Below are 23,007 nucleotides of genomic sequence, written 5' to 3'. Positions count from 1 at the left end.
GACACCCTTCAGCAAATGATCCCGAACCAGCCACCAACCCAGAGAAGACCTGATCTGAGGGGAAACCGGGATCGGAGAAGAGAGGGGAAGGCAATGGGGAGACCAATGCGCCAGAACATGAGCCAACAGTGTGTGTAAATGAAATCTGGCCCAAGGAACCAGAAACACCGTGGCAGCCATATCCCCCTGAACCTGCAGCCAATGTGCCGCCACCTGCACCGGACCGGACAGCAGAGACAGGATGTGAGACTGAATCTTGACCACCCGAGCCTCGGGCAGAGTGACCACTCCCAAATCTGTCCGAAACCTGGCCCCAATGAAGAGACGATCCTGGGAAGGAACAAGGAACGACTTGCCCAGATTGACAAGAAAGCCGTGCCCCCTCAAAACGGCCAGCACCAAGTCTGTGTGATCGACAGTCAACTGGAAAGAGGGAGCATGAACCAGCCAGTCGTCCAGATAAGGATGTAAAAATATCCCCTGACAGTGGACCAGGGCCACCAAGGGGGCCAAGAGCTTGGTGAAGACCCGAGGGGCGGACTTCAGCCAGAATGGCAAAACCGCAAACTGGAAGTGGAAGCCGCCAACCGCAAAGCGAAGAAACTGCTGATGAGTCCGAGCCACAGGAACGTGAAGGTAGGCGTCCTGTAAATCGATAGACGTCATGAAGTCCCGGACCCCCACCAACGGAATGATGGACTGCAAAGTCACCATCTTGAAGTGAACGGTCCGAACCCAACCATTCACCCTCTTCAGGTCCAGAACCGGCCGGAATCCCCCTGACACCTTCTGGACCAGAAACAAAATGGAATAACATCCCAGACCTCGCTGCGCCAGCGGGACCGGAACGATCGCCTTCTTTGACAGAAGATCCCGAACCCCTTCCAGTAGAGCCTCCCTCTTGGATGGAGACTTGGGGATGGGAGTAAGGATGGTGCCCCAGCCGGGCGGAACGGCGACAAAGTCGATAATATAGCCTCTCCTGACAATAGTCAATGCCCAGCGATCCCTTACATCCAGCTGCCAAGCGTCCAGGAAAGACATCAGCCTCCCGCCCACAGGACCCGAGGGCGAAGCACAGTCGACGTCAGGACTTCCTCTTGAAGTGATCCGCCGGAAGCTTGGGACCAGGCAAGGCCGAAGATTTCCTGGGCCTGAAATGGCGTTGACGAGCAGAAAAGTTCCTGGAGGACTGGCGGGAAGACTGAAAAGACGCAGAGGAGGAAGGAGCAGGATTCCAAAAACGGCGAGAACCAGAGGAAGACGCCTTGCCCTTGTAAGGCAGAGCATGCTTACGGTCCTTGAATGCCTTAGTGACCATACTATCCAGCTGGTCACCAAAGAGCAACTTGCCATCAAAGGGAATCTTAAGGAGTGAGGACTTCTCCGAAGAATCAGCCTTCCAGTCACGCATCCACAAGTTCCGACGAGCCAAAACCAAGGAGCCAGAGGTCATGGCCGCAGAGCGAAGAACATCTGAAGAGACGTCAGCCAAGAGCTTATCCTGCTGCTCCATGTGGACAAGCAAGCCAGAGCAGTCCGACTCCTCCTGAACAGCCGTGGCCAGCTTGCTAAAGTCAGACACCAAAGATTGCGCCGCATACGCCGAGTAGATACCAGCACGTAAAGACAAATTCCCAGCGGAAAAGGCCTTCTTCAGCGCACCATCCACCTTCTTATCCGTGGCATCAGACGGAGAACAATCCTCAGGATTAATAGAAGTGCGCCCAATAAGAGTGGCCAACATGGCATCCACCTTCACAGAGTGAGGAAGAGAGACCTCCCCCTCCTCCAGGGAATAAAGCTTCTGCAAAAAGCGAGGAACAGAGGAGCGCTCAAGGTCCCGCCATTCCCCCGAAATCAAGTCTTTGATGCGACCATGAAAGGGCATAGAGAGTTCAGGAGGCTTAACATATTGGGGAAAAATGTCCTCGGACCCCATGGGAGCAGCAAAAGGAGAAAACCCCAAGTTCTCCCTGATGTGCTGGAGAATAGCAGGCACCTCCTCCCTACGCACAAACTTCCCCGAAGACGTAGAAGGCATGGCAGAGTCTGAAGAAGAAGAAGAGTCCTCATAGGGAGAGTCCACCGGACCCCCCGCAACACGAGAAGACCTGCGTCGTGGCTTAGCACCCCTCGCCTCCAAAGCACGAGACACAGCAGCCTCAATCATGGACTGCACCTCAGAAGCAGACAGGAGGGCAGAAGAATCCACCGGACCCTGGGACCTGGTCCTACGAGCCGGGACAGGCACCTCACCATCCTCATCAGAGGAGGACAAAACCCTCAAGCGCTTCGAAGTCCGTTTAGCCATAGTGAAACTGACAGGGTAGAAAGCCGAGGCAAGCCCTTAAATAATGTGTAACACAGCCCCAGCCGGTAGAAACCCAATAGAATCAAAGGATACACGAGGCAACCAATAAAGAAGCCTCGCAGACAATGAAACCAATCACCAAAAACATAAAAATGTATAAAAAACGACCTCAAACGAGGCCCCTACCGCATAGGAGCATCGAAAACAGCCAGCCGAGAAGCTACAGCACATCCGCCAGCCGCCGCCTCCATTCCGGCCATCCGAACCGGAACCACAGCCCCAGCCACACAGGGCCGGTGACTCCGTCACCCGGAACCCGACCGTCCAGCCGCCGAGAAGTGCACCGCAAAAACACCAATGCGGTGGGGAAGGCTCGCATACACCAGGTCGGCGCCGCCAGACCCAGGATGGCGATAGCAAGTGAGGGTTAAGCCCTCAAGATAGAGAAAATGACCGCAGCTCCGCAGAACGGCCAGCGCGTGGGACGCGCGTCTCACAGTGGTGAGACAGAAAAAACCAGGAGGTATGAGGGGGCTGGGGGCTATATATAGTCCCCACGTGACAAATCACGTGGGTACGGGGGTCTGGTGAGGCAGGGATGCCTCAATTTCGTAAGGAAGGGAAGCGAGGGAGGGACGATGAGGATGAGGTCTATAAAGATATTCTGTCCCAGTCATATCTGTAATGGTCTCTGCCACTTCTCAACATGAAGGTGGGCACAAACCGAGCAATTCTACAAATGTGGCTTGTGCATCTAGACTGAGGTCCCCTCTGGTGTTCAAACACTGCTACGGCTCCTCCACTTTGAACTTAAGTCTGAATTTAGAGAAACTGCTATACATTAAATCTAATTTTAAAGACAGAAAAACGAAGGCTCAGGCTGCTTTTTAAAGCACTAACTAGATGTACGCTACACAAGCTTCTGGGATTTTAGGGTCTCGTTCCTGCAGCCTAACAGACTTCATAAGTCATCAAAAGGAAACCAATTCCCACAGGGTAACCAACAATGGAACATGGAAATTTATAACATATTATATTTTGGACAAAGTAATTGGGCACAGTATTTTATTACTTATTTTAAACAAAACAAGGTATAAATATCAGCTCAGCAGTACAAGGCTCTTGTATTAATAATTCCTGAAGGACTCATTAATATAGCTAATCAATCTTTTAAACGGATACCAAGCAGTTGGCACAGGTACGTACAGAACAGTTTTTTCAATTGAGCATTGTGGATTTATCCATGTAAGTATTCTTTAGCCACAAGGTAATTTTCGTTGTATTTCGCTAGTTGTCTACCACTCAACGTTTTATGGAAACGCACTTACTCCAGAATTTTGGAGTTTTATTTCATTTCCATGATGGTAAACCGCCTCTAAAGGGATTATGCCTTGCCACAAATGTAAGTGTTTCTGGGTGTTCACTATCTTACTAGAGGATTGCTGGTACAAATAAGATCTATCCGTGGGCGAAAGCCCATACAGATCCTAGGATCTTGACATTCATGCCAGCAGACACCATATTTTTCCTACACCGAGATTCTACTTCTGTGAGCAAAAACGTAATCAACAAGGCCTGCATATATATTAAGCATTGCACCAGGGCCAACACCACTAGAAGACCTATCAGAACAATATGTGTTAGCCAGAGGTCAATCTCTGAACAATGAGGCATTGGTGCAATCTTATGCAGATCTATATGGGACAGGGGATGAGAGGAGCCTACACCCTGTGCTGTGCTCCAGCTCTTACTCTCAGTGGGCTCAGCACAACACTTGGTGTTGTGGTTCCACTGGTCCCTGAACAATATAGGACAGAGACCATTGGTCACCCTTAGAGCTAGATAGGAATATTAGGCCGTGAGGTCACAGAAAGGGAATGAAACAGGATGCTAGCCTACCATACGAAAATCTCACGCAACGCGAGGCTGAAGTATATATAATTTAGTTATCTCCACATGACCTATATCACCCTGCACAGATTGCAGGTTGTATACAGGGGAGAACCCTGAGAATACCTTGAGTGTTGAATTCCTGATGCGGACTATTGTCATATGACATGGGGATGCCCTACACTCCAGACAAACTGGTCAGCGGTCCTACATCGTCTCCGTACTGGTGAAAACCTGCCTCCTGGGAGGATTCCCCAGACCCAAAGCCCATAGGCACTAGATTTTTGGATCTGGCCCCTGCATTGGACAGATGTAGAATAGCAATGGCGTAGACGTCGAGGACAGGACCTGTACTTGAACATGGGCGAAAGACGTTACTATATGGGCTAGAGTCGAGGAAAGCTCTCTGTAGAGAGGATGTCCAAGGGGTTCAGAGGCGCCCTATAGCAGAGCTGTGGACCGAGGTCCTGGAGAACTGGGAACATCTGGAAGGAGGTTTAGTATCCCAACAGTGAACTGGACGACCAAGAAGAAGATGGTTGGGAGGATGACCTGGATTAGGGGAGAGATGCAGTACCATGTTTAAGTGAAGAGGGGACTAGGTGCTCAGATACTCTGCTTTGCGCCATATAGCCACAAAATAGACTATTTTATACGTCAAACCACCTCCCCCACACAAAGACCTAGAACACTTACCTACCTGAAGCCACAGTGACGCAAGCATACTGCTAGCACCTGCCGGTCATACTTCCGGCACCATACCAGATAACATCCGAGACCCAAACCTCCAGAGACGCTTATAGTTATATCATATGTTTTTGATTTGTCTTTCTATTATTTTAGATTTTGGGCTGTATCTGTTATGCAGTTCCTGCTTGTATGGGTATTAACTCCTTTTGATTTCCCCCAGTCCCCCCTATCCCCCACCATTCCCTCAGGTGGCATTGATCCGGAGTCAAGACTTGTGATGCAGGAAAAAGTTCAAGAGAGAGCTTAGAGACCGGGTTCGACCTAACCTATATTGGAGTACTAGAGGCGTTGCAGACGAGTGAAATACGAAACTGCAAACTTTTACACAAAAAGCAGGTATTTGGAAATGTATACTACACAATAATATATTTCTAACTGAGACTACGGGATACCAATTTTTTACCACATGTCCTCACTCTTTTCACAAACTACTATCAAGTGAAGAGGACTTGGTCTGCGATCTAGGATATCTGATCAACAATATAAATGCCAACAAAAATATATATAATAAAAAAAGCATTGCACCAGGGCTAGAACCGACATGGGAGGCCTTTACCAAAGCCCACCACTGAAAGGCCCTTCAGAATCTGTAAGTTTCTATTTAGTAACAATAAAACAGAACAAACACAGAACACATGCATCTTCTTTGCATGTGATAAGGACCAACACACTATGTATTCAATTCAATAATCTTTATTTCGTTGCAGTTGCATCATAAAAGATATACAAAAAAAAAATACATAATACACATAATTATACATGGCCACAATGTCATCAGCAAATTTACATGATATATAATTCAGAAAGTGCTAGTGCATGACCAAAATATTATCCCTGGGCTTCTTAGTTAAATCACGAGAGTGAGCTTTAAAACAATCATCAATAAATATAGTTAAAAAGATGGTTAAAATATTTACAAGGTTAAAAAAACATTAAATTGATATATAACAGCCAGACACTTAAAATGCCAGTGATGATTTTTGCCTAATGAATTTTACTGCCAAAAGGAATCTACTGATACCAAACACTATTATTTGACTAGTGTCCGTAAGTAAAATTCTTCCTGCTTCCTTATATGAAGTTGTTCCAATATTACGGCACAATGGCACTATCCATTTTTTCCTAGTTTCTACATAACTTGGACAGAAAAACAAGATATGAAAAATGTCTTCTCTTGCATTATTTGTACATAAAGTGCATTTGTCATTACTGGTTTTCCCCCATTTAGACTCGGTTTCCCGAGTTCTTAGTATACCGTACCTATACTTTATATACAAGGTTTTCGCTAAAGGTGGTTGAATCTCGTCAAGAAACATTTCAAACTTGGCTGCATTTTTCACCAATAAAAATCTTTCGGTTAGGGGGCCATGTGCTCCAACATATACAGCATCATGGCTCACTAGAGCCCAAAAAGAGAGTTTTACTATTTTCTTTGAGGACACAGTCAGTAGTTCAGGTTGAGTCCAAAAGTGGGATAAACCCATTTTTGTTAACCAAATTTTAACATGTTTAAACCAAAAGATCTTGTTACATGTGTCCAGTTCCTGAACTTCAACCAACCCTTTTTTATATTCAGACAGCTCTGGGGTAATCCACAGCCTGACCCATAACAATAATGGTCTTAATATTGCATGTAGGTCAGTGCGTCGTATGTTCATATCAAGGAGTAAGGGTAATAATGGAGTACTACTAGGAACCATTAGTAGTCCCCTTAGAAACCTATTTTCCATGATTTCAAAAGTCTTTCTGCACACGGGTCCCCAGAGTTCTGCCCCATAGAGAACCGCCGACTGAACCTTGCATTTAAACAATTCTAATGCTGGGGTAACTGCTTTATTAACACAGTTATTGTGTCTTTTCAGTATTGGTAGGCAGTTTTGCTTGAAGACAATTTTAGATTTTTCTAGTTGGGGTTTCCACTATGTAGCTTTTTCACACTTTGAGGATGTATGTATAAAGAGAGTGAGCAACTCAACTGTGGTACGGGGCCATTACAACAGTTTGAACTTCCTCAGGAAATGATTTGGATTTTTTTTCTTATTACAGGAAATGCTATTTTTTATCTTTTACACTTAAGTTGTCAGGCTCGCGGACACAGCAAGATTCATTGTCATTTATGAACAAGCATTGAAAAAAGCCAACAGGTCTCGACTTTGGAAACTATTGACTTTTGTAAAGCTTTTAACCAATGCTGTGCCGCACCAGGAAAAAAAAGTAAAACTGCGATGACGCCACTGCTGTTGGCAGTTGTGTCATTCTGTAGTCACACGTGCATGCATTAATTTAAGATATGTGCATGCATCACCGCAAGTGTTCACCTGCAGAATGATTCAGGTACCAGTTTCTTTTTTTTCTTTTTTTATTGACTGATCACAGGCTGACTCCACTTAACGTTAAATAAAAACAGAAATGAGCACTAAAGAACTTTAGTTTTAGGGGAGTGCCCAGTGTCACATTGCAGTTGCTGGGTCTTCTCAAAAAACGGAATTTTCCCAATTTTTTTTGAAGTTGTATATTTATTTTAAATGCCTTCTAGGACTATGGGAGAAATGAAGGAGTGGATGGGGAAAGTAACATGAAGTAGGGGCTAAAATAAAAATCAAGCCGGGTGAGTGCGTGGAGGGGGGGGGGGGCAGGGGGAGAGCAGCATACAAGGGAGTGGAACAGAGCACGTGTTGTAGGGGGTCCAGATTAATAATGAGATGGGTGTCATTAGCATGCAAGTAGAACCCACATCTGTCACAAAGATCAAATCTGGCCAGTGGTTCAATGTGGAGGTTAAATAGCTGGGGTGATATGGCGGGAGCCCCGGTGACCTCTGCTGTGCAGGGAAGACAAGGGCAGAGAAAAGAAAGGAAGAATAACTGACTGGAAGCTCATGGCTAAACAAGGAGGAGAGTGTAGAGATCAATAAATCCAGGAAAAGGATGTAATCCAAAAGCTGGTTTAATAATCAGGTTTCCAATCACAGGAGGAGCGTCTCATCAGCCAGGAGTCCAAGTAGCAACTGACCAAGTACAACGGACTCCTGGCTACAGAGAGCAACTCCACATTCAAAGGAATACAAATACAATACAAATACATTCTGTGCACATGCCTGTGCATGAGCCCACAAGGTAAGAATCATGAGCATGTGCACAGTAAGCAAGAATCAACAGCACGAGCACACTACATCACCTTCCCCTTTATACAAATACAGAAAAGAGAATTAATTAATCAATTAAAAAGAAATAAACTCATTATATCTTGCAGGGGGTCTTCTAATGCGGCCACTGCGACTGCAAGAGGGAACTGCAGGGGAAACAACCGCAAGGGAAGCATCATTAGATGAAATAGGAGCAGTAGCAGGCAAAGCAATGCTAGCTTGAATTACATTAGGTTGAAGCCAATGAGACCAATCACAACCCTCCTGCGTAGATAGACTTTTCCTCCTAGAAATGAGGGCCGCTTGATCTGCAGTCAACCTTGCCAATTGTCTCACGTTCCACCAACCCTTGTCCCCCAAAAAGACTGCATTTTTACTGACTTTAATGATTTGTACCGGACTTGAGAACATAGACAAACCTTTTGCAACCTTATAGGGCTTCTTGATCATAACCCAATCCCCCACCAACATTTGAATGTCCTTTACACATTTAGATTTGTCAAAATTTTCCTTCATCACTGCCTGTTTCTGCTTGACAGAAAATTCCACATTATCCCTAACAGGAGAAAATTGCGAGCCCTCCCCCTTCCTTAACCAAGCAGGAAATAAAGGAGAATGGAAATCCCTTCCACGCAACAACTGAAAAGGAGACATTTGCGTCGTGCAATGAGGTGAGACATTATAATTCCAGATCTTCCTCTCCAAGAATTTGAAAACATCCACCCCAGCAGCTATGGCCGTCTGAATTCCCTCTTTCAAAACTTTATTGCCACGTTCAACCAGGCCATTAGATGAGGGTGAGTAAAGCGCCACCTTTAATTGCTTCACATCATGTGCTTTCAAAAATTTACACATCCTGTCAGAGACAAAATGGGTTCCATTGTCCGTTACTAAGGTTCGAGGGGCCCCTTCCAACAAGAACAATCTTTCCAGGAAAGCAATGGTATTAACTGAATCCGGAGCCTCAACAAACCTATAGTACATCCATTTTGAAAAGTAATCAATTGCTAAAATAAGGTACCTCTTCCCTTCAGGAAGAACTTTATATGGACCGGAGAAATCCAAAGCGACTTTCTCCCAGGCCACCCCTGGTAATTGAGTAGGCTGCAAAGGGGCCTGATGAGTCTTCCAATGTTTATCAGACAATAAACATTCCTCGCAACTGTCCACAGTAGCCCTAACCTGTGCATCAATACCCGGCCACCAATAATGGGCTTTGATTCTCATACAAGTCTTGGTCACGCCAAGGTGACCTTCGTGGGCCAACTTAATAATAGTGTTCCTTAACCCACTGGGCGGAACAAACTTATCACCTCTTAACAAAACTCCATCTTTGACAGAGAGTTCCTCTGCTACCTGAGCAAAATTCTTAAGATCCCCAGAGAGATTCCTAACGTCTGGCCAAGTCTTGGCTGAAAACTCCAAAGCCTGAGATAAAACACCATCCATCTCACTGGCTTCCAACCAATCCTTTTCCGCGATGACTGAGTTCCATTCCTCAATAGCATCCACCATAGAGACACATTCCACATCTTCCTCAATTAAATCATCCTCATCATCTTTGTCCATTAACATCCTGGACAAGCAATCTGCTCTGAAGTTTTTACCCCCAGAGATGTGTCTTACTTCGAAATTGAACTCCTGTAGTTTAGAAACCAATCTGGTCAACCTAGGGGAAAGACTATTGGTACCTGAAACTTTGCTAAAAATAAATGAAAGAGGTTTGTGATCAGACAAAATAACGAATTTGCGGCCCCAGATGTACATTTTAAACTTTTGAGCAGCCCACACACAGGCTAACGCCTCCCTTTCAATCGTGCTGTAGTGCTTTTCAAACTCCTTCAAAGACCTAGAGGCAAAAGCTACCGTGTGTTCCTTGCCCTCCACCTGCTGGCAAAGCACCGCTCCAAGACCCTTCATACTCGCATCTACAGCAATAATGCACATGGAATCATCCCTGAACGCCTGAAGGGAACGAGCCGAGACAATTAGATCCTTAACCTTAGTAAAAGTGTCATCCAAATCTTTTGACCAAACAAACTTTTGACCTTTCTTAAGAAGCAATCTCAGAGGCTCCACCACTTGAGCGTACCCTTCCACAAATCTGGCGTAGTACTCAGCTAGGCCTAGAAATGAACGTAGAGCATCCTTATCAGTCGGGGGTTTAGCTTCTGCTAAAGCCCTAACTACAGAAAATTTCGGTCTAATGCCAGAATTCGAAATTGAATGCCCCAAATACTCTAACTCAGACACTCCAAACTTACATTTGTCTTCCCTGACTGTCATACCTCTACTGCCAAGAATGGACAAAACCTTTTTAAGTAGAACATTATGTTCCTCCATAGTTTTTGCAAAAATCAAAATGTCATCCAAGTATGCTTGAACCCCCACCAGATCCCCAAACAACGAGTCCATTAACCTTTGGAAAACGCTAGCTGCTGAAGCCAACCCAAATGGGAGCCTCAGAAACTTGAAAGCACCAAATGGGGTCACAAAGGTTGTCAACTCCTGAGAATCCTTAGACAAGGGAATCTGGTGATAGGCGGATTTCAAGTCCAACAATGAAAACCATCTAGCCCCACCCAGATTTGCCAATAGCTCTTGGATTTTTGGAAGAGGATGACAGTCAATTTTAATGTTTTTATTGAGACCCCTGAGGTCTGCACATAGCCTAATCTCATTATTTTTCTTACGTGCTACGACGATGGGCGCAACCCATTGAGAGGAATCAGAAGGTTCTATGATTTTGTCTTTAACCAGATCCTCAAGCATCTTTTTAAGTTCTGCCCTGACACTAAGGGGAACGGGACGAACCTTGTGGAAAACAGGGGATGCCCCCGGAATGAGTCTAATTTTGTGTTCTGCGCCAGTCACCAAGCCAATCTTATTACTAAATACATTCTTAAATTCACTAAGCAAATCAGCTCTGTTAATTTTTGTATCCTCAATAAAACAGATAGGAAAGTCACGTACTTTAATTGGGTTTTCATCCCCTGGGACAAGGTATAAACCCATTTTAGCGAGGTCTTTCCAACCTACGATATCCTTTCCTTTAACAGCCACGTAGACTTTAGTGATAATGGACCTACCCAGGACCTCCACACTCGTTAAGAAAAAGCCCAACATGTCAATATCTTTCTCACCGAAAGCTTTTGAATTAACATCAGACTGATTTAATTTCACCTCCTGTCCCCATTTATCAAAAAATGTGGAGTCCCTGAGTATAGTAATGGGAGCTCCAGAATCAGCCATTACCTGTAATTTGATGTTGTCAATTATGGCTTCACACAAAGGTCCTTTAATAGGTTCAGAATCATCACATTCCACCATTAACATTAGATTATCAAAGGTGTCATTACATTCATCCATATCTACATAGTTCACTTTGACAGGTTTCTTTTGTAATCTGCACACCTTTTGGAAATGCCCCATTCTTTTACACCCAACACACCGTTTGTTTATGGCGGGACACCCTTTGAAATTCCCAATGTGGAATTTAGACCCGCACCTAAAACAAAAATTTTGTTTATTTGCATTACCACTAGATTTATTCTGCCACTTATCTTTAGATTCCTTACTAGAAATGGCATATAGGCCGTCGTCAGACATATCATCTGAAATGAAGTTAACCTTAGTGACAGCATCTAGAGCCATGGCTTTAGTAGAAGTTACAGATCTTTCAATACTAAGGCTAAGATCAATAACTTCAGACAATGAAGGATTCTTACAGCTAAGAATTCTTTCCTTCACCTTGGTAGAAGAACAATTAAATACAAACTGGTCACGAATATAATTGTCCAGCAAAGGACCAAAATCACAGGTGATAGCTAACACCCTCAACGCTGAAATATATTCGTCAATTTTTTCATCCTCCTTTTGCTTTCTTTTATAGAAATTGTGTCTCTCCAGCATGATATTAGGAGATTCCTCAAATTGTTTCTTTAATCTGGCAATGGCCTCTATATAGATATTCCATTCGTTATCACCTGAACCAGCAGCAGCTGGAGGGGGAATGGGAACAAGGCTCTTAAAAATGCGTTGTGCAGCCAACCCAAGGCTGCCAAAAAGAAGAGCAAATTTCCTAGGGGGAGAATAGTCAGAAGCATCAATTGCTAAAATGTGATTCTCAAACAGGCCAAACCACTCTGACCATAATAACACAGGTTTTCCAGGTTTTTCGAGGAAAGGAGGGGGTTGAGTGACCTCCCTAACAGAAGCCATGTTACAAATATAAAACAAATGAGAAGATGAGTAAAACCTATAACATAAGGGAAAACAATAAAACCTAAAAAAAAACAAATTACACCAAAAGCACCAATTATAGTTACTGTTACACTTATAAGTGATGTCAAGGCGTGTGCATCGCCGGTACACACGTAGCGATCAAGCTTGAAATGTTGTTCGGACTGACAGACGCAGTCCGACGTATAAGCTGTCTGTCCTTTGACCTGTCTGTGCCCTCCGCTTGAACAGCTTGCCGTTTTCTTAACTTGCCGCTTAAATTGTGTGCCGATTGCACTGCACGAGAGACGAGTCGATCGACGAGTGCGAACCCTCAGCCTTTACCAATATGGCGGCCTTGCGCAGCGTCCAACGTGCGACGTGACGTCAGGGCGCAGCGTCGAAGACGTGGCTCCCTGGATTCCACGCGTCTTCAGCGTTCCAGACGAAGGCAGCAAACGGGTTCCAGGACGCGATGCCGGAGTTCCAGACAACCGGTAAGCGCGTAATTTGAAACGTAAACCGAGGCAAGTTTACATTTAAGCCCCACGGCAAATCCGCTGACCAATGGAAGTTCCAAACGAAAATCCAAGCCTCCGAAAAATGTTAAACGTCTCCAGTAAAACGTCAACACTTGTCTCAGGCAAATGTCCAAGGAATAAACCAAAATCCGCTCCTCCTCTGTAAAATCAATGTGGCCCAAACAGTCCAAAGGGCAATAAACCAAAGATCCGCCTGTAACTGAAGCAGTATGCAAGAAACAGGTCGATTAGAGATCGTTAGTTGAGCTCAGATTTTGACGCAAATTCGTCAAAAATCCTTTGCGTGGGTGAAACGGTGATGGAAACAAATCCCGATCGTCGCCACTATGTAGAGATCAATAAATCCAGGAAAAGGATGTAATCCAAAAGCTGGTTTAATAATCAGGTTTCCAATCACAGGAGGAGCGTCTCATCAGCCAGGAGTCCAAGTAGCAACTGACCAAGTACAACGGACTCCTGGCTACAGAGAGCGACTCCACATTCAAAGGAATACAAATACAATACAAATACATTCTGTGCACATGCCTGTGCATGAGCCCACAAGGTAAGAATCATGAGCATGTGCACAGTAAGCAAGAATCAACAGCACGAGCACACTACAGAGAGCCAGTCAAAGGCACACTCGGTAAACCTAATTGTTCACAGTCTGGCAAACAGGATGAATTGACCTTAAATGCTCCTGGCAGACCCTGAACTTTGAGCAGACTCTGCCGCTATCAACTTCCACTCTAAGGTTGCCCATGGCAGCCACAAAAACCACGTTGGTGTTAGGACATGGGCGAAAACCAGCCAAGAAGCAACGAATGGACTAAAGACTACAAGGACGTTGTAGAGGTGTTTGGTTATGTGGCCTTCAATAACCTTAATGGTGGCAGGTAAATGGAGATTGCTCAGTGTCAGGCTTCATTATTAAAATAATGACCTGGGCCTGCTATAATTTGTCAGGGACAACACAGAGGGGAAAAATGAAGAAGGACTTGCTGACCTAACAAATCTGGAGAAAAACTCAACACTACGGAAGTCCCTTTCTGCAGATTTCAGACTGGAAGGAATTTCACCAGCTTCCCCAAGGGACCGAAGACCCACCTCTTCAGATCAGCTCAAGATGACACCAGGAAGGTCTACCCTTCTTCTGCCTCGCCAACTTCACCGTTCTGTGCTCCAGTACGCATTGCAGTCCTTTAAATTTCAGAATGTTTTTACCAATAAGCTGTTCGTCAGCGTTCCACAGTTTTATGCCCCATGACTTAACCATCTTTATTTGACATCTATCAGCTGTCATAAACTAGACTGATTTGTAATCTGACTGTATAGCTCATCTCTCGATTTATGCCTTTGACTTAGCCACTCCCTGAGTTTGCCTTTTAAGGCAGACCTAGATATATAGCACCTATGGATGTCCGGGATAATAATTGTAGGCCCACCCTCTTGCAGAGCACTTCGAGAAGGCTAGTCGGTGTGAGTAAGGCTTTTAAAAAATCACCACCTACAAGTAATTTCAGGCACTCCACATTACAGATCCTACAGGTAACTTTAAGGCATTAACAATAAAATATATTTCCCAAAGGGAGCTTCGTGACAAAGTACAGTAAAATCTCAAAATAGGGCAACAATGTATTTTTGAATAAAGTATAATCCAAAGAGAGTTTCCTGGGGCTGCACATTAAGCAACAAATATCCAAAGCTATCAGAAAGGTTACTTGTAGATTTGCATTGCGCAATCATTGTATATGTTCTTGTTTTAAACTGTTTCAGTGCTGATACTCCATTGCAGAGAGCATGATGTTATTGCAGTGGGGGGGGGACAGTGTTTAAGCGCACTGCTAAGTGTGTTTTCTATATCAATACTTACCTCAAGTGGGAAGGGCTATATATATTGTGTAAATTATGGGGCCAAACAGATTGAAAAAGGCTTCTTGAAAGCCGAAACGCATATCTCTTATCTCAGGGGTTGAGGGTGGACCTGAAAAAATACATTTTTACCACATCTTGATTACCTTATGTCCGTGCCTTCGTCCATGAATGTGTCTATGGGAGCTGGATTGTTGTGTGTATATATACACACTCTCTGTAACACTAGCTGATTGCACTCTCGAGCGGGTGCTCGTCCAACGGGGGTGTTCCCGCCCGTAATACGCAGCTGCAAAGTTCCTAGGGTGTGCACACCCAGTAAAGAACGACAGCACTCACTGTTTATGGGTGTTTGTTTTATAAGAAGGAGTACACTATACTGTGTGTAAATGATGCCCACTGGGGCACTATCTATGAGCAAGGCTTGGCTCTTTATAGAGATGTGGTAGCAACGCTGCTTATAAGACCAGGCAGCGTTAATTCAGCCCACTGGGGCAACATTAAAAAATCATGCAAAGCATAATTTTGATATATTATTTTGGGCAGGCAAATGGGAGCAGCCACATATATGAAATAAGAAATATGCTGACCAAGCTGTGATTATGCAACATGAGCGCTGCCAGTCAATGCAGCGAATAGCGGTACTAATAAAGTTACCGATTCAGGATAGCGAAAACTCAGTTTTGCTGCAATGAGATTATAAAAGTCTAAAGTTGTTGGCAATGCACTTGTTTTTAATCTAAGCATGATTAACGTAGCATCAGTTATTTTAAACGCATTTCTAATATGTTCATTTAAACATAAATGCAGTGTTCAGTTCAGTTATTTATTTCGAAGGTTAAAAACCATCATAAAAATACATAGTAATACATGATCACATAAAACCATACTGAACAACATGACATTTTTAAAAAGAGCGACAAGTTAAAAAGGGGGTTTTGTAGATAGTAGAAACAGTGCAAATATGACACAAGGCCCCATATGACTTTTTAGTTTCCTCCCATTCCCACCAACTTTATCAGCCCCTTGTGTTTCTTAGTTTAAAGGCAATTTTTAGGAAATTCATGGTAGCAAACAAAGTACGCATTTCAGTGGCTCTTTGCAAAAACAATAAAGCAGATTTGGCATGGATAATGTTTGAGTCCTTTAAAACGTCCACCAAGAATCTTTGACGCGGTGTTTTATAAAAAGAACACAGTAATACAAAATGAAGGGTGTCCTGCGGAGACCTATTGTCGCAGCCGCAGGCACCCTTCTGCTCAATTGTTTGGGTAAACCCAGACGGATAAGCTAAAGTGTGGTGCAACAAATTGAGCCTAAAACGAGTCATTAAAATCCACTTGTGTGGACTGTACATTAAGAAGAGATACGGTTCCATGCCTGCTTCATTGCACACAAGCGAATGAGCAACTACCGAGGGTTTAGTAGAGTCAAGCTCCCTCCTCCTACCATCATATTTTTCCAGTAGTTGCTTTTGTACAGAATGTCTGGAATATATGTCCACCATAGAGGGGTCCAGAAATAGCCTTTGCTCGTCAATATCCCCCAATGTGTCTTTAACGTATTTAACGTAAATGCAGTGATGTACAAAATGTAGAGGAACTACGAGTCTTTCCTTGTTGATACTCTTTTTGTAGTCCTTGTCACATGATTATTTGTGGTGCACAGTGGTTAAAATGGCGAATGTAAATGCATGAAACTTCGGTGAACAAGCCTGCGGGTCAGGCGAAACGCGTCCGAAGGGCTGACTTACAATAAATTATTTTGGCCAACACAGTCTCGTCAACTTGTGGTGTTCCGCTACTTGGGAGAGGAGAAATGTCAAAAGACCTAAATTGATGCAAGCCACACACGAAGATAAACTTCTGCCACGTTTATTTCAGGAGGGAAGCAACATGCGAGAGACACAGCATACAGCAAAGTGCAAGTCCTGCCTGACGCGTTTCGTGCACCAAGCACTTCCTCAAAGGCACCGGACATTCACAGGAAAATGCACAATGATTTGGCAGTACCACAATGACGAAACTCCGCCCATATGGGCGTGGCCAACCCAGTGGCCGGATGGTACTTGTGGTGCCAGTCTTTTTTCACAAGTGTGCTATCGTGCTAGTCCCAATAAAAGAGTTCACCCCCCAGTGGGTTCTGCAGCGGCGTGGTACTGCCAAATCATCGTGCATTTTCCTGTGAATGTCCGGTGCCTTTGAGGAAGTGCTTGGTGCACGAAACGCGTCAGGCAGGACTTGCACTTTGCTGTATGCTGTGTCTCTCACATGTTGCTTCCCTCCTGAAATAAACGTGGCAGAAGTTTATCTTCGTGTGTGGCTTGCATCTGTTCAACAGGCAACTCTTGTGGAATAATATATATATATATATATATATATATATATATATATATATATATATATATATATATATATATATATATATATATATATATATATATATAGTTCGAATTTTCAAAAATCCCATAGGAAAAAAATCCTATGTCGAATAACTTTGGCGTTTGTGGACGGAATTGGCTGAATTTTTCAGGAAAATGGCACATTTTATTTCTGAGCAGCCCCATAACATTTGGGGGGGGGGGGGGGTGGGGTTCGTCAAGGGGGGCCGAGAAAAAAGCGGGGTCCCAAAACGTGTTTTTAACATTGAGTTTTCCATAGGGCGGTTGGACTCACTTTTAGCTCGAACGGCTGAATGGATTTACACAAAACTTGGCAAAATTGTAGACATGGTTTGCCCGACGTGCCTTTGCTATGTCTCAATATATGTGCTCCAGTGGATTTTGAGAAATTAACGTTTTAAAAAACAGATATATCAGTGACAGCGCTCCGGTTAGCGCCCCGGTTCGCGTACCTGACGCGTAACGGAACTTCGCGAAGCGAAGCTGATTGGCTCTCCGGTGTCTGTCAACATTCTAAACAGTCCGGAGCGGCCGCCATCTTGTCTCTCTGTAGGATCGAGAGACAAGAGGTGGGGAAAAACGAAGGGGGAAATGAAGGAAAGGGGGCAAGGTAGACCCCTCCTGACCCCCTAGGATTGATGAGGGGGATATTAAAGTGCCCCGCGGGGCAAAAAATAAATACAATTTTTATTGCGATTTTTCGCCGTAGAGGCGCTTCCCGGTACGGGAACCGGGCAGCTAACCGGCAGCGTAACGGGAGTCCGCCATCTTGTGTTTTTGGAGCGTCCGGTTTGCGTACCGGGTAGCGTTCCGGTAAGCGTAACAAGGGGAAAACCAAGAGAAACAGTCAAATAAAATTTAAGGGAATAGATTTCCACCAAACTTGGCAAAATTGTAGGGACTGTTTGTTTGATGTGCCTTTGCAAGGCCTCAAGATATGTGCACGTGTGGATTTTGTCTAATTAAGGTTAAAAAAAATATATATATCTGTAAGCGTGCTCCGGCGCGCTTACGTTACGGGTTTTGTTTGCGCTGCAGAGCCGATACGTCACGGTTATGCGACGCGTCATGAGGCGTCTCACGTGGCTACGTGATACATCACGTAATAAAGAATATATTTTACAGCTATAGATATTTGCTTTTAAAAAACCAATGAAATTCACTGAAAAAACCATAGGTTATAGACCATATATAGTTAGGAATTTGCATTTACAAAACCTTGAAAATTCACTGAAAAAACCATAGGTTAGAGACCATATATAGTTAGCTGGACATTTTATGGATATAAAACCAATGAAATTCCATATATAGTTAGTTGCACTAACTATATACTTCGCGCATCCGCAATCCAATGCTGATGATGTCACATATTACATCATTCATGACATGGTCAGTGACATCACTGATGACATCACTGATGACATCTCAAATGATTTCACTGATGACATCAACATCTCATTTAACATCAATGATCACACCACTGATTATATACTTCATGTGATAATAAAATGCACCTCCTTACACTCTAATATAACCTCTGTTGCACCTAGTGTAAAATACAGAGTATCATTTTTGAAACCATTGACACACGAATAACATTTACTACATACGCACTCACTGATTCCTACGTCTCCACACACATTCACTCATACAATCACTCGTACATACAGTCACTCATCATTACAACACTATCATATGCACTCATACACCTATGCAGACACTCACACACTGCAACTCTTCCATGGAGTTACTCACACACCTAGTCAGTCCTGTAAAGAATCAATCACACTGATTTCTTCATCTATACAGTTAAACACAGAACAGCTTACATTTTCACAGATATACTAACACATACTTACTCACTTATACAATCAAATCCTTCATCCATACTCTTATACATCCACTCATTCTTCAATATGTAAAACATATTTAAACTAAAGAAAAACACACAGACACTGGATGATGTCATCAGTGATGTCATTTGAGATGTCATCAGTGATGTCACTGACCATGTCATGAATGATGTAATATGTGACATCATCAGCATTGGATTGCGGATGCGCGAAATATATAGTTAGTGCAACTAACTATATATGGAATTTCATTGGTTTTATATCAATAAAATGTCCAGCTAACTATATAGGGTCTCTAACCTATGGTTTTTTCAGTGAATATATATATATATAATCCAAAGCTGTAATACTGTGCCTGGAGTGGTAAATGGCTTTTGTCATTTTACAGCTCGGCGTGGATAGCACTGTGCTAATCCTATGCTTAAAAACTTTGATAGAAAAGCAGACATTTGAGGTGAGCAAATTTAGAGTGTCGCTGGTGTTGAGGGTGCTCTATACAGGAGCTGCCTTCCACCTAAACTTGGGAACTAACCAGAGTTCTCTCCTTCTTTGTTGCATAATTCTATGCCTGCAAGGGTATTGTTTTGACACACACATATATATATATATATATATACACACACATACATACATACATACATACATATCTCAAAGTCTATTTTAAGTTATTAACCAACTGTAATCAGAACAAGACGACTGCTGCTGGAAGCTGTTCAGAGCAGTACCGAGACTATTGAGGCCAACTGTGCTCCAATTCTGTCAAACAAGCTCTGAAAGGTTTGTTCTGATAAGAACAATAACATGACTGAAAAACACGGGATCATTTTGACCAGTAGGGATCTGCATTAATGTATTTGTAAGGTAAAACGAAACTCTTCTCAAGGTAGCAATGGCATTTGCCGCACAGTACAAGCCACACAATGCCATCATATAGAAAAAGTATAAGGGGAGAAGCAAATGGAAAAAGTCTTGTGTCTATCGCGATACATCACTCAATGAGCATTTACAGTCCATAAGAAAAGAGAATTACATCTCTGGTGCTGCATTAAAAAAATGTGCATCCTCCTAGTGTCGGCTGGAACGCCCTCTGAAACTGCAGGTATGCAAGCTATGCTCCATCTTAAATAGACTCTACCAGCCTACCACTTCTCTTCTCAGAACTTTGCTTTCCATAGCATGCAGCGTTCCACTGCTTCTGTGCTGCTCTCAACTGGTTGAAACCCTTCACCTTCTTCTTCGGCCTTGCACTACCCGAGACAGACATGTTGAAGGAGGCCTTTGTCATGAGGTACCAGTGGAACCCAGGTTTGGACCCAGATTAGAATCTAGCCCAGAAGCCTTTCCAGTTATTCACTTCATGAAGGACCTAAGAGTGGGGAATGTCACCCGGAAATTTCTCTGGTATTCTTCAGGGAGGGAATAGACTATTTTTACGGAAATTAGTAATGTTGTTTTTATTAATAGCGAGGAGCTTAATTGGAATGAATGGAGTAAGCAACGGTGGTAGAGGTCTGTGGCTCAAAGCAACACACCTCTGAGCAGCAGCTCCATTTACTGCTCCAGGAACATACTTCTCCGCGCCAAAAAGTGCTCTGGAGCAAGTTGAACAACACTAACTATTCATTCACTACACTCCAAATCCCCATTGCCACCTTGCAGGTATCCTGGAGTTATGGTGGATGCACAGATGACCCTACTTCCCAAACGGACTTGTTGAATAGGAATCCTGGCACCCATTTCGACAAAGTTGATGCATTATGGCATGTATTGAGCTTGAGGACAGATGCCAGAACATGTGCACAGCTGGTCATCTTGAAACCAGCACACTTTGCTTTGACCTTTTCCAATTTTGCGAAAATTGCAATCAAAACAAATAGTGCGAGTCCCGTTGCTCTATGGGAATCATATCATACAGTCCCATATCCAGTGGTGATTAAGACATCCACTTTCAACAGATTGTGGAACAAGATATATCTGAATTGACGTGCAAAATGCAAAGCTTGAGTTTACAGAGTACCTAAGCTGTAAGATTCATTAATACCGGCCCTCATAAATGTACCCCTCTAACATTACTCAGTAATGAGAGCCCAGATTCCACTGTTGCGCAAGAGTGGAATAAAGGAGCCAGGAAGGTCCAACTACTTGAAAGTGCCTACCGCCGCTCTTATAAGTATCAACAAATGCCACCTTAATGAAGCCCCTGAAGGCTCTTTACCCTTCCTTTAATGAACTCTGGTTGGGCTTCTGTGCCTAGAAGCAATCTCGATAGCTTGGTATGCACAAGTGAATCGTCATGATGATCCTTAACCACGCCCTCCATTTCACTTGCTGGTACGATGAAGCACGCAGAATCTACTAATAAATTCAGTGCAACTCTCAAACTTCAAGTAAAGTGTCAAACAAAGGAAGTGGGTGTATAATTTAATGGCAAATCACGCAGACCTTCCCCTCCCAGCCACACTTCTGTAAATGTGTTAAAAGTCAGTTCTCCCGGAATCCATGCTCCCTTTCTAAAAAACACTTTCTTCCAATTGATTCAATGTACACATAATTTAACTGGCAGCGTTCAAATATAGCTTATTTCCAGAATATGTGTAAGGCCATATCACGACCAAATTGCATTCACTTATGGAAAAAAAATGCAAATAAAATAAAAAATAAATAAAAAAGTGTATGTCAAACTGCAGGCACATGACGTGTGAAGCAAAGTAAACAAGTGGCATTCGTCTGCTTAGACTGGCGAAACCACAGTTTACATTTAAAAAATCCAGTTCCTCACACTGCAAGCAAACGAAACAGCACTCACGTGCACATAAAAGGCAACCCACAACGTGGCCTGAAATGACTGCGATCTCGAAACCATGAAGATACCAGTCACAACAAGGCGCCGGCGGGCGTCGCGATTAAAAGGCGAAATTGTTTTCTAACACTTCAACTGCAGACAAGAAAAGCAGTGATAAAAAGGGATTTTTTTTTTAATTCATCGCTTTCGCTGATCGGGTCTCTGTGTTTATCAATTTGCATGTGAGAGTAAACTGTATAGTCCAGGTTACTTTGTATTGTGTTACATGTACTCTTACAACATACAAAAGGATAAACGGAAATGAAAATGCTCAAATGAAAAGGCAACTCGGGCACGATAAACTGCTGAGACATAAAGACTGACATTCTAGAAGAGGAGAAGCCCCTCCTCCGTTCGGGAGGGACAGTGGAGCCATTCAGTAATGGGGGTGGGGGTAAGACGAGCCCCCGAACTCTTAAGGGCGTGGGTAACTCGTCCAGGCTGTGTGATTCTGTGATTTAGAGGGGGAAGAGGAAATCATAAACGTAACGAGAATGCAAGACAAATATCAACGTATGAGCCAGTGAAATAACTCACTTTTATAGACACAGAGACAGCGATGCGCCTTCCCTTGCTTCTTAAAGCCAGGCAGAGGCCGTCGTCAGTCAGTCAGCCGCAGCTTCGAGGCCGGCGCTTCTGCTCCCACCTTCGGCCGGTCGCAGCCCTGAGTCTGAGGCAGCAGCAGTTCCCCTCTGGGGCTGACACGAACCACCACGAGGAGGCGGGAGGAGGGACCAGCGCCGTGTCAACGCTGAAGGCGGGGCGGGCAGGAGGAAGTGAGTTTAAAATAACACGCATCTGCTGTCTGGCGGATTCAAACTCTCTAAAACGCTAAGACATGGAAAAAAAAATACATTTTCTCCTTCTCCAGAATGAGTCTGTCTCGAGTTGTAAGAGCATGTAAGCAACACCACAGACTCATGCTGGACGAAGAGAAAGTTGGTTTGGGAAAGCTGTCAGTTTAGGAGGAAGGGGTGTATTTTTTTTAAAATTATTTTGTTTACAGTGTTCTGTAAAAAACGGACCAGGCCTCGCGCTTGCGCAGCTGGTTTTTATTTACATGTATAATTAGCTACAAAGGCTAAGTAGCACATGAACTGGGTGAGGGGTCACAGCAAAACGTAAGGAAACCGTTCTGATCGGCAAGGTAAGATACAAATGAAAGGACAATAACACGCGCGGCCATCACGGTGTACTT

General features: G+C 43.8%; 1 protein-coding gene across 2 annotated transcripts in view; it reads right to left on the bottom strand.

The window, feature by feature from the left end:
- Positions 1 to 23,007, bottom strand: part of MAP3K14 (mitogen-activated protein kinase kinase kinase 14) — a 129,951-nt gene that overhangs the window by 90,332 nt on the left and 16,612 nt on the right. The window contains exon 1 of one of the 2 annotated variants that reach the window (XM_086923847.1): positions 22,347 to 22,481. The exons of the other annotated variant lie outside the window; for it this stretch is intronic. The gene's annotated coding sequence lies outside the window, so the exon portion shown is untranslated. Of the gene's footprint in view, positions 1 to 22,346; positions 22,482 to 23,007 lie in introns of those variants that run through there. 2 annotated transcript variants of the gene reach the window in all.

Source organism: Lissotriton vulgaris, chromosome 5, assembly GCF_964263255.1.
Source record: "Lissotriton vulgaris chromosome 5, aLisVul1.2, whole genome shotgun sequence".
Lineage (NCBI taxonomy): Eukaryota > Metazoa > Chordata > Amphibia > Caudata > Salamandridae > Lissotriton > Lissotriton vulgaris.
The sequence above is the reverse complement of the archived record's forward strand: the minus strand, read 5'-3'. Positions and strand labels throughout refer to the sequence as shown.